This window comes from Ambystoma mexicanum, chromosome 13, assembly GCF_040938575.1.
Source record: "Ambystoma mexicanum isolate Mex_15411 chromosome 13, UKY_AmexF1_1, whole genome shotgun sequence".
In the NCBI taxonomy this organism is placed as follows: domain Eukaryota; kingdom Metazoa; phylum Chordata; class Amphibia; order Caudata; family Ambystomatidae; genus Ambystoma; species Ambystoma mexicanum.
In genome coordinates this window covers 248,767,812-248,780,897 of record NC_090938.1, presented here as the reverse complement: position 1 = coordinate 248,780,897, position 13,086 = coordinate 248,767,812, and positions in this window count along the sequence as shown.

Here is a 13,086-nt window from a genome sequence, read left to right as displayed (position 1 = left end):
ATAGACTATGGGCCTCATTACGACCCAGGCGGTAAGTTACCGCCTGGGCTGTGACTTTACCACCATGGCGTAAACTACGTTTAAGCCATGGTGGTAGGCGGACTTACCGCCCCATTCCGAGGTCGGCGGGGCGGTAAGTCCCCAATCCCCATTTACCCTTCCCCATTCCCATTTTTGCCCCATAGGGCATAATGGGAGTGGGGAAGGCGATAATTACGCCACCGTAAATTACGGTGGCGTAATTAACTCCATGGTCCCTTAGCGCCATGGATTTTAACACCTGCTAAAAGCAGGTGTTAAATCCGCCATGGCGCTAAGGGACCTCGTACTCAGGCGGTAAGGGTCGGCGCTGTTTACGCCACCGTAAAACCCTTACCGCCTGAGTCGTAATGAGGCCCTTTGTGTGGGGAATTCAGGTACGCCTCCATGTTATCTTGTGTCATGAGACTTTCATCCTCGAGACAGTGTTCTCGAGCACAATCATGCAAGTCAGCCAAACCTTGCACGAGGAGACTGTTTTGTTTTGGCCATATCTGACCTACACAGGAAAGCCTTACATGGAACGAATCCAGGAAGTAATTCTGGAATTACTCACATTCCCTGCCCATATCCTGTCACATTGGAGGTATTGCATAGGCTGGTGAGGAGTCTCAACAATGAGGTGCTCCGCCTGGATGAACGGACAGTAATTGTTCAATGCCCACACCATTGCCAGTAGTGCCTTCTCACAATCATAACATTTTTCCTCTACAGAGGATAAAGTCTTACTCGCGTAGGAGATGAACTTTATACTGTAATTAGTCAGTCCAAGAAGGCTCCTTAGTTCACGCAGAGTTGTGGCATCTTTCGATTTTAGTAGTGCTTCCACCTTCTTCTCCTGGGTACAGAGACACTCATGTGTGTTTTCATGCCCTAAGAATTTCACGCAGGTTTTACACCACTGCGCCTTTTGGAAGGACAGTTTCACTCCGGCTTCCTTCAACTGGGTCCGAAAATAGCGAATTTCCGCTATGTGTTTCTCAACAGTTGAACTTTTAATTAGGACATCATCCACATAGGCCAGGTTTCCCCTTTCACCCAATTCGGGCATGGCCTTGTGCAGAAAGATATTACATTTATTGCCGAAGTTTATATATCCAAAGGGAGTTCGGGTCCATGTGTACTGCTGCCGCCCGAAGGTAAAAGCCAACTTGTACTGGTCTGCCCTACTCACAGGTATTGTCCAGGATCCATTGGTCGGGTCAATGACGGTATACACCTTTGACCCTTGGATCTGGGCCAGTCCTTGGTCAACGTAGGGAAGAGGCCATCGGGACATGTGAACTCATTTGTTTAACTCCCTAAGATCTGCGCATAGTCTCCATTGGCCATTAGGTTTTAGTATCCCCAGTACCGTATTATTAAAGGTACTGTAGACTGGACTCATTATACCACAGGACTCTAGGTTGTTTATGATTTCCGTGAGTGACTCCATAGATGCGAGAGGCAACCGACATTGCTTCACAAATATGGTAGTCATCCCAGGGTCCGTGGGTATGGACGTAGAATGTATTTTGGTGTGACCACAGTCATACGAGTCCACAGAAAAGATTTCTTGAAAATCTAAAAACACCTGTTTCAGCTTTTGCTTTTGCTCCTCGGTCTCACAGGCATCAGCGATGTTGACCCATTCCTCAACCATCTGCCTGAAGCCTGGAAAGACCTCGGGTTTTGCATTCTCTGCACTATCCTCCAGCTGCGTGGAGAGATCTCTGGTTATGGTGTTGACCTGGACAGGAGGTTTCAGGTAGGAGAGGCAGTCACTATGGACCTGGAATATCACCTCATCCTTCCTGATGCCACAGGTCACCTCTTCCCCCTCGTAAGGGCAGGAAGAGTACACCAAGAAATTCCCCCCTTGCCGGGTGAAGATCTTTTCTGGCGGTAAGTCATTGTCACAGTCATAGCAGTCATTGGCGATCTGTCCCATGATTTAATTACCAAAGTCAATGGAGAAATGTTGGTCATCAACCGCCATTCCAATAAAGGTGTCTGCGCCCAGAGGGATACTCCTAGGGTCGCTGTTAACCACCAATATTGGAATGGTGTTGTGTTCTAAGTAAATTAATGGTGTTGGGTTCTAATCCAACCCCTGCTGTTGGAGATGATGATTTAAATGTACATAAGCATCAGGGTTTTGGAGTTTCTATCCACTCTTAATTTTTAGAGGGATTGGAAATTGTCAGCTCAGTCCTGGGATGGTGACCTCCTCTCCAATTTGAATTTCAACAGCATACGGTAGCAATTGAGCTGACCGAAATGCATTTTCAGGATTGCCAAAGCCCCTGGGGTTACCCCCTAGTCAGTACCAGGCTTTGTAATTAATGAGGTCCAAATTAATTGCGAACCGATTGAGCATGTCACTGCCTAAGTAGAAGGCAGAGGAGACATCTCGCACAACCCAGCAATTATGCCATATACTTTTATCACCAATGAAAATTTTTAGCATGCATGCAGGAGATGTTTGGAATTGGGAGTTTGCAGGCCCTTTTCCCACTTATCAATCAATTTAAATGCGGGAATGGTTGATCTTTTGGAAGTTTCCTGAATGACGCTTCGCTGATTAAGCTTTTTCCACTATTCAGGCATGCTCTGGCGAGAACAGGCTCCCCCCCTCATTTACCTAAATGGGGAGGAACAGTTGTTCACCCTTTTTCTGAATATTGGCCAGGCTTTGATTTGGTTTTTCATCACTTTTTATCCTGAGATTTGGGTTTTCAAATTGTGGATCAGTATAACATTTCAGGGTATTTCCTTCCAGTGTGGAATGCCTCTTAGAACTGGAAGGAAGGTTGATTTTCAGGAATGGAGAAGGGTTCCCATCACCAGTTTGTTGTCCTACAGCAATTACAGTGACTTCAGGCACTTGATTGTTCTTAAAATGGAACTCAATTTTGTCAGACCGCTGCTCAACCATGTGGCATGTGCCATTTAAGCTTACATAGTTGGTGCTCTGTTTTAATTTTATTGGCTGGTTAGTCTGGGTCCAGAGGACCTTGTTCACCCAGTCTCCTAGTGGTGACAACCTTCAAAGGAGGTCATTCCCTAAGAGACAGGGGGGTCCATCTGGAGTAACGACTATGACCGGGTGTTTCACCTTGTGTGGCCCAATTTTGATCTCCAGATCCGCAGCCCCCCCAACAGGAATGTCATTCCCGTCAAAGTTCTGGAGTGGTCCAGGAAGAGGTGTGAGGGGAATTTGGTGACTCTCTCCCCTTACTGAATGTATTTGTTCAAATGCCTTTTTAGACAAGAGGGTGGCTTGAGCCAGTATCCACCAGTGCTGGATATGCACACTGCCGTTGCACCCAGACGGGGGCATAAAACCTACCCTGTTTCTCCTCGAGGGGGCAAAGGAAATGGGCATTTTGGGTCAGTTGGGCCATTAATTTCTTTATTTTGGACTCCGACACTGTGGGGTCTTGGGCAGTTTTCTGTGTCGGAGTTCGGGAATCTGAAGAAAATTTGGCATCCAGAGATTTGGGTGGTTTGTGAATCCCCTTTTTCCCTTGATTCTGTGCTTTGCCCTTTCTCCTGGAGACAGTCACTTGAACCGGTTTGGGGGGAGGATCCCTCATTCATTCCTGAGTTCTCAGGATGACATTTCTGGGGTTCAGGGATAGGTGGTTCTAGGTCAGTCCCCAAACCTACCCAGTCTGAGTTATGGTCTTTTGGGACCCATTTTTCTTTGGAAGGAGTCCCCCCATCCTTGAAAGAGAAGACTTTCTTCCCCGAATCCTCTAAGGATTATTCCCCTTCAAACTGGAGGATGCTGACTTCCTCCACAAAATGGGTCTTCTTTGTTCCTTGGTTTCTCCTACTTACCCTCTGTTTCCTAGGTTGCAGCTATTCGGGGGTAGGAGATTTGGGTTCAGGTTCAGAGGTTTCTAGGGGCTTAGCAGATAAGGAAGGAAGCTTCCTTTATGGCTTTGTATCCCCCTTCCTCCCGAGCCCCCTCCTCTGGAACCTGCTGGTTTTCAGGGTTCTCTCCCCGTCATTGTTCTGGGGTGCCAGTCCCTTGGTTTGAGCTGTTCCGAGCAGCCATATTCATCTGAGGGTTCTGCTGAGCTCTCAACATGCGACTCAGGTCTTGGGTCAAGCTCTGGATCTGGCGCTCCAGTTGTGACACCCTCTCTGGCTGATAAACGGGTCTTGAGTCAGATCTTTTCTGCTCTTAGGAAGGGTAACTGTCCCTTCTCCCAGGGTAACTTTGATATGGAAGGTTTCCATGGTAGCCTTTCATTCTTGGTCTCCCTTCTCCCTGATTTGGTGGTCTATACTCCTGAAAGCGGGTAGAGAAAGGAGGGTTGTTCTGTAGGTTGGGGTTTGGAGGGTATCTGGGGAAGAAACATAAACTTAGAGGGTGGAAGATTACTGCCCTCCTGATGGAGGTTTGGTCGGAAGTTTGTAGGGATGTTAGGATGGAAGTTGGGAGGAAGATTTCCTGGGGCCATACTTACCTGGTTGGATCCAACCCCTGAGCCGGGGGAGTCATATGTACCCCAATATGGGTCTATTCCCCTTGTACCTTGGGCTGATGTAGGTGGCAGAGTCAGGTGACACATTTATGGGGTACCCTGCCTGGCTACCTCCCTGCTTGGGACTGGTCAGAGGGTCTTCTTTGCCTCTGGTTTGGTTGGTTAGTGCGAGGTGTATTTTTAGGCCCCCCCCATTTCTAGGTCTTAAATGGGGGTAACCTTCACCTCTGCCACTTTGGCAGCAGCGGGGTGTTGGTTTGTTTGGGACTTTTGGGGGAATTCTTATTTTCTACTGGCTTTTGGAACTCATAGATCCGGGTAGCTTGCTCTATTACCCAGTCCAGGGTCCTTTCATCATGGAAGTCCCTAACCAACTGTGCCATAATGTACTTAGGGAGTGCATGGAAATAGGTATTGATGAACTCCCTACTGTTGGTGCACACCTATCTAGCAGTTTGTGCAAATGCCCACTTCAATTCTTGGACAAATTCCCTCTGGGCCTGATCCTCTTGACACTGCAGGTTGTAGGCCACATTGCGCGTATAGGGTGGTAAATTGGCTTGAGTCCCTTGGTACAGAGGGTATCACACTGTGATCCGGGATTGCCCCACCAATCTCTAACTGTTCGGGGTTCCTCAAGTCCTTATTAAATCTAGCACACTCTTTTTCTAACCTCTCAAAGTTCACTTTCTCAGCTCCTATGTCTTGATAGTATGCAAAGGCATGAGCCTTGTGCTCTGCTATCATGGCTTGACTGACTTCTATGAATTTCTCTTGTGCTACTACTTGGCTCTGGAGTCCCCTGTTCTCATCACACAGGGCCTCATTTTCTTTCTGTGCTTCTTGTATTGTCTGGGAGTACTCAGACCATTTCTGTTGAAGGAGATGCATCTCCTCACTCTGGGCATTTTGTGGTCTGTATTGTCTGCTCTATATCACAGTTTATTTGTCTTATGTCCCCAATTCATTTTTCATTCTCTAATTTTATGTTAGTCAGTTCCTGAAAACATGCCTCACTTTTCTCCAGGTTTGTCTTTAATTTGCACACTTCCTGGCATAGGGCATGTTTTTTCCTGATACAGTGTGCTATTCAGTTCACAAAAGTTATCTCTCTTTTGTTTCATAGCGTTTGACTTCCGGCGCTCCTGGTAAAATTCCCCTTGGGAATGGACCACTTTAATAATTGACTTGCTATTTTCCTCTTCTAATTGCTTAATTAGATTTTTCAAAATGCCCATATCCTCCAAGTACACTCTATTGTATGTAGGTTGTTGGTTCAATTTTAGTTGACTCTCTCTCAGGGAATCAACCCTTTCTTAGCATTCCTCTTTTAGTGCAGATAATTGGGACTCTCGCTCTGAAGTGGTTTGTTGCTGTACTGCCAACTCATCCTTTAGCTGCTGAATGGTATTTCCTAATTCTAACTCAGAATTTTGTCTCTCTCGCATTTTCTCCTCTACTTACTCTACTTAGTGTTTCATTTAAAAGCTCAGACTGTTTTTTTCACAGAGGTTACATTTTCCTGGTACCTTTTCGTCCATGACTATCATGTGGAAGTACATGTATGCAGTCAGTTGGACCATTTTAATGTGTTCATCTTTGACATTCTGCGTCATATAGAAGTCAGTCAGGACTTGATGTAACAGGCCACTGTTCTACCACACATCCATACTTATAGAGGTCACCAGTTGCATCATACTAGATAGCCAGGTTTCATGTTTTTGTTGTGCCCATTCCCCTCTAATTAATAATTTGGACAGAAGGTGCTGCCTAGCCATGTTAATTTCCACAGTGTTCATTATGAAGAGTGTTCTACTACTGGTGGGTTATCTATGTAAGGGCAAAATCTCCACCCTTCTCCTGCATAGTTTATGGTTACAATATTTAATTTTGAGACACAGCCCTGATACCTCGGGTACAGGTTTTTGGATGGCGCCTTTACAATGCAACCTAGCTTTCTAGCCACTAACAGTAACACTACCTTCAGTGGGTTAGCCTGCTGTGTTGTACTATCACGGATGAAAACTCTAACCTCAAATCACAGCACGAGCCCCCACTTTGTCACAGTTTTATTACACGACACACTCCAGCCGGGACTCCTTCCCCGACAATGAATGTGGCGTACAATAAAGCGTTTTTTATTTTTAGTAAAGCATGGGTACATTTTCTTTGAGTAGGCCTTCAACACGTCTCACACCCAACCTCCACAAGCACCCCGTGCCAAAATGGACCAGGAATCAGGTCGTTGTGTATCAATAAGATATTTATTAATTTATTATTTTTGATGCAGAAGGAAAATCAAACAATTTCACAGCCACCTATGTTGTGGTAACACAAATGCAGTAATTTCTACAAAACAATTAGGTTAAGATATCCTGTTCTAATTCACGCAATCTTTAATGGCAACACAAAAAAGAACTATTTTATAAAAATATAACACCAACGGTTTAGCACTCCCCCCTGCAACACCCACCCCCAAACATCAGCTAACTTAATTCCTTTAAATTGAAGGCAGTGGCAAGAAGTAGGAATAGAGAGATGAAATTGGATTTGGCGTAAAGCTCACCACCCCAAGATGGGAAGCTAGCAAGGAAAGTGAAACCCCGTTTTTGGAGCAAAATGGCAGAATGGGATATTGATTATTGCTCACAACTGCTAGGGAACAGAATGACAGAAAATGTGTGTGGTCTACACTTGAGGAAATAGGGAAGTTTAGATAATACTAATCAGCACACCAGGGCAAAGTAGAAATGAAATGGGAAAATCAGTTTTGGGAGAAAGGAAATGCAAAAGGGAAACATACATTGGCAAATGGAAATTTGTTTTACCCTGGATTTACAATGACAGGCAGCTCAGGGAAGGGGTTTTGCTTACAATAGCAAAATCGGTTTTCAATGACAAGGACAGAGGCACATAACAGATAGACTTGTAAGCTAAAGGGGTTGCTTTCAATGGGACTACGATTTGGGGTTTTAATAGGACAGATGCAAATAGGAATTTGTGGGGTAATGTACACAATACATGGACAAATTCAGTTTTCAGTTACAAGGAGACTCACAGGCCGATTCATGGAATAATTAGCGCGGCGCAAGTGGGCAAAAACGTGCGAATCGCAGTGGAATAGCGAAAATCGCAGTGCAAGTGCGAAAGTCGCACGAAAAGCAGCACACGTCGATTCATGGAAGTCCGTGCGCGAGAAAACCAGCGGATGTGCGATAAAAAGTGTGCCACGCACGTTGGCGCACAGGCCATCTAACAGCGTGCGCCAGGTCACAGCGAAAATCGCACAGGCCACAGCGAAATTCGCACATAGCACGGCGCACGCAACAAAAGTAGGCGGAACACGGGCGTAACACTCGGAATGGGGAACAACTTGCAAAAACGTGGGCATCACGGGGGAAGTACAGGGCACAAGTGCGCGGAACGCCCACACGCTCGCCTACAACACGTATTCATGGAATAGAATAGGGCAAAAAAGCGCACGCTCAAACCAGCGCACAGGCACAAACACGACCGCCACAAGAAAGCAGGCGGTAGCGTCTCTGCGGCCGTAAGAAATGTGCGCCAAAAGGTGCGCCAACAAATAGCACCCATATACTGCCATGATGAATGTCCTATACTGTGGCCCTCCAGGACAAATGACGTGCAAAGGGGTACCCACAAACACGGACACGCTGACAAAAAATACGTGTGCGTGTATACCGGGCTGCGCGGGAAGTCTCACACGCGATTTGGCCGGGTAGGTGTATTTCAGGGGTGCGCGGGAAGTTCCACACGCGATTCCATCAGGGTACGTGTATTTCAGGGGTGCGCGGGAAGTCCCACATGCGATTCCATCAGGGTACGTGTATTTCAGGGGTGCGCGGGAAGTCCCACACGCGATTACAGCAGGGCGCGTGTATTTCAGGGGTGCGCGGGAAGTTCCACACGCAATTCCATCAGGGTACGTGTATTTCAGGGGTGCGCGGGAAGTCCCACACGCGATTCCATCAGGGTACGTGTATTTCAGGGGTGCGCGGGAAGTCCCACACGCGATTACAGCAGGGCGCATGTATTTCAGGGGTGCGCGGGAAGTTCCACACGCGAATAGCCTGGGCGCGTGTATTTCAGGGGTGCGCGGGAAGTTACACACGCGAATAGCCTGGGCTCGTGTATTTCAGGGGTGCGCGGGAAGTTCCACACGCGAATAGCCTGGGCGCGTGTATTTCAGGGGTGCGCGGGAAGTTCCACACGTGATTACAGCAGGGTACGTGTATTTCAGGGGTGCGCGGGAAGTTCCACACGCGAATAGCCTGGGCGCGTGTATTTCAGGGGTGCGCGGGAAGTTCCACACGCGAATAGTCTGGGCGCGTGTATTTCAGGGGTGCGCGGGAAGTCCCACACGCGATTACAGCAGGGTAAGTGTATTTCAGGGGTGCGCGGGAAGTTCCACACGCGAATAGCCTGGGCGCGTGTATTTCAGGGGTGCGCGGGAAGTTCCACACGCGAATAGCCTGGGCGCGTGTATTTCAGGGGTGCGCGGGAAGTTCCACACGCGAATAGCCTGTGCGCGTGTATTTCAGGGGTGCGTGGGAAGTTCCACACGCGAATAGCCTGGGCGCGTGTATTTCAGGGGTGCGCGGGAAGTTTAACACGCGATTTCAGCAGGGTACGTGTATTTCAGGGGTGCGCGGGAATTTCCACACGCGAATAGCCTGGGCGCGTGTATTTCAGGGGTGCGCGGGAATTATCACACGCAATTTGGCTTGGTACGTGTATTACAGGGGTGCGTGGGACGTTATACACGCGATTAGGCTAGGTGGGTCCTCACAGGTGTTCCCTGTACACCCTCCACGGCCCCTGCAGGCAGCCCACAAAACAGGGGAGTACCCTGCACACCTGCTCATGTCTCCCACCACCCCCACCCCCCACCATCCAGGGGCACCCTCCACCAGGCCCCCACTCATGTCTCCCACCACCCCCACCCCCCAGTCGCCAGGGGCACCCTCCACCAGGCCCCCACTCATGTCTCCCACCACCCCCACCCCCTGCCACCATGGGCACCCTCCACCAGGCCCCCACTCATGTCTCCCACCACCCCCACCCCCCAGCAGTGCAGGGGCACCCTCCACCAGGCCCCCACTCATGTCTCCCACCACCCCCACCCCCCTGCCACCATGGGCACCCTCCACCAGGCCCCCACTCATGTCTCCCACCACCCCCACCCCCCCAGTCACCAGGGGCACCCTCCACCAGGCCCCCACTCATGTCTCCCACCACCCCCACCCCCCAGTCACCAGGGGCACCCTCCACCAGGCCCCCACTCATGTCTCCCACCGCCCCCACCCCCCAGCAGTGCAGGGGCACCCTCCACCAGGCCCCCACTCATGTCTCCCACCACTCCCACCCCCCAGCAGTGCAGGGGCACCCTCCACCAGGCCCCCACTCATGTCTCCCACCACCCCCACCCCCCTGCCACCATGGACACCCTCCACCAGGCCCCCACTCATGTCTCCCACCACCCCCACCCCCCCAGTCACCAGGGGCACCCTCCACCAGGCCCCCACTCATGTCTCCCACCACCCCCACCCCCCCAGTCACCAGGGGCACCCTCCACCAGGCCCCCACTCATGTCTCCCACCACCCCCACCCCCCAGCAGTGCAGGGGCACCCTCCACCAGGCCCCCACTCATGTCTCCCACCACCCCCACCCCCCAGCAGTGCAGGGGCACCCTCCACCAGGCACCCACCCATGTCCCCTATCACCCCCACCCCCCAGCCACCAGGGGCACCCTCCACCAGGCCCCCATCCATGTCTCCCACCACCCCCACCCCCCCAGTCACCATGGGCGCCCTCCACCAGGCCCCCACTCATGTCTCCCACCACCCCCACCCCCCCAGTCACCAGGGGCACCCTCCACCAGGCCCCCACTCATGTCTCCCACCACCCCCACCACCCTGCCACCATGGGCACCCTCCACCAGGCCCCCACTCATGTCTCCCACCACCCCACCCCCCCAGTCACCAGGAGCACCCTCCACCAGGCCCCCACTCATGTCTCCCACCACCCCCACCCCCACCCCCCAGTCACCAGGGGCACCCTCCACCAGGCCCCCACTCATGTCTCCCACCACCACCACCCCCCAGCAGTGCAGGGGCAGCCCCACCAGGCCCCCACTCATGTCTCCCACCACCCCCACCCCCCCAGTCACCAGGGGCACCCTCCACCAGGCCCCCACTCATGTCTCCCACCACCCCCACCCCCCCAGTCACCAGGGGCACCCTCCACCAGGCCCCCATCCATGTCTCCCACCACCCCCACCCCCCAGTCACCAGGGGCACCCTCCACCAGGCCCCCACTCATGTCTCCCACCACCCCCACCCCCCCAGTCACCAGGGGCACCCTCCACCAGGCCCCCACTCATGTCTCCCACCACCCCCACCCCCCACCATCCAGGGGCACCCTCCACCAGGCCCCCACTCATGTCTCCCACCACCCCCACCCCCCCCAGTCACCATGGGCACCCTCCACCAGGCCCCCACTCATGTCTCCCACCACCCCCACCCCCCACCATCCAGGGGCAGCCCCCACCAGGCCCCCACTCATGTCTCCCACCACCCCCACCCCCCCCCAGTCACCATGGGCACCCTCCACCAGGCCCCCACTCATGTCTCCCACCACCCCCACCCCCCCAGTCACCAGGGGCACCCTCCACCAGGCCCCCACTCATGTCTACCACCACCCCCACCCCCCCCAGTCACCAGGGGCACCCTCCACCAGGCCCCCATCCATGTCTCCCACCACCCCCACCCCCCCAGTCACCAGGGGCACCCTCCACCAGGCCCCCACTCATGTCTCCCACCACCCCCACCCCCCACCATCCAGGGGCACCCTCCACCAAGCCCCCACACATGTCCCCCTGCCCCCAGGTCCTGACGATACTCAATCATGGCAGTAATGGGCAGCATACCCAGCACAACGGGTGCAAGTGAATGTCAAAACCCATATCGTGACATGTTGAAACCAATGAGAAAATACCACAAGTGAAAGTTAAAAAAACATGTATTAAAGATGAAAAATAAGTAAACAAATCAAACATACAACAATGGGGATAACTAAATAAATGGTCCATGTCCGAGAACAAATGTAAAAATAAAAAAAACAAAGTAATCCAAAAACAAATGTCGTCCAAAGCAATGTCATGTGGAAGGAAAATAATGAAAAACCATTTCCTCATGGTGAACACAATAATAAATAAAAAAAATGTTTCTTCAAAAAGCAAACTATATACACGAATGTTCCAGGGTCCATGAGCCCAACACCATAAATGAAACCTACTACTACCTAATGAAAAAAATATATACAAAAAAGTGGCCATTGTCCGAGCGGTCCAAAAAAATAAAAATAAAGAAAGGAAACCTAACACTAACTAACTAAATAACTATATACAAAGGCAGCGGGCAAGTCCTGCGGCTCACTCGGTGATGTTGCTGGCCAGGACATCATCGAACTCCATGTCGATGTCCTGGAGGCGGGACTCTGTCCTGGCCCCGAGGTCTCGCAGGGATAACCCCATGTTCAGCTCAAACTCCCTGCGAGCTTCCTCGAGGCACTCAGCCCGCCTTAACGCCCGACGCATGGAGAACTCCGCCCTGACCATGGTGAGCCGCTCCTCTTCCGCCCGCTGCCGCTCCGCACCTATCCGCTGGACCAACTGCTCCCACACGGAAGACACCACCATCCCAGGGTTGCCCTGCCCTCCGGCCGATGCCTGCCCCTCTGATCTTGATGGCCCCGAGCCATGATGCCTCCCACGTCGAGCCTGCTGCTGCCTCCGACGCCACTGCCTCTGCCAGCACGACGGCATCCAGGCTGATGGAAACCACCGACGCCGTCGTGCACGTGCCCTGCCCGATGATGCTGTCACATCTACCATCTGCTGGGGTCCAGTTGCTGTGTTGTCCACCCCTGCTGGACCTCCGACTCCCAACTGTGGCAGGGATGGGATCCCCACCGAGCTGGCTGCATTGGTCGGGGCAGGTCCACAGGGGGCCCTGGTGGCATCTGGGCCGGAAGACGGCAAGGAGAACGACTGGTGTATAGCCTGCACAGAGGAGGAGAGGGCCGCCAGATTCGCCAACACATGCAGCAAACCCCCGAACATGGCCGATCCCAATTGGGCCACGTCGGCACGGTGCACTTCGTGATGACGTGCGTGCTCCTCCCGGGAAGCATGCACGGCATCACGAATCACAGCCGTGCGCATCGCGACCCCAATCAGGACCTTCTCCGCACGGCCAGGGGTTCCCACGTCCGCAGGTGGAGGGGAGTCAGGTGACATGGACATCCCCTCTACCTGCGGACGGGCCTGGGACGGGGCATCCCTGCTGGTGCATGGTGGTGCACTCACAGGGTCAGGGACAGCGACATGCACAGGCCCCTCCATGGTGACCTGTGCTGCCTCCTGCCCCTGGCCCTGGACTGCACCACTTGCACCAGCAGGGATGCCCCCACCAGGCCCCATGTGTGCCCCAGTGACGGCCTCCTCCTCCTCTGTGCAAACCACCAACCTGGATGGCTCCTCACCAT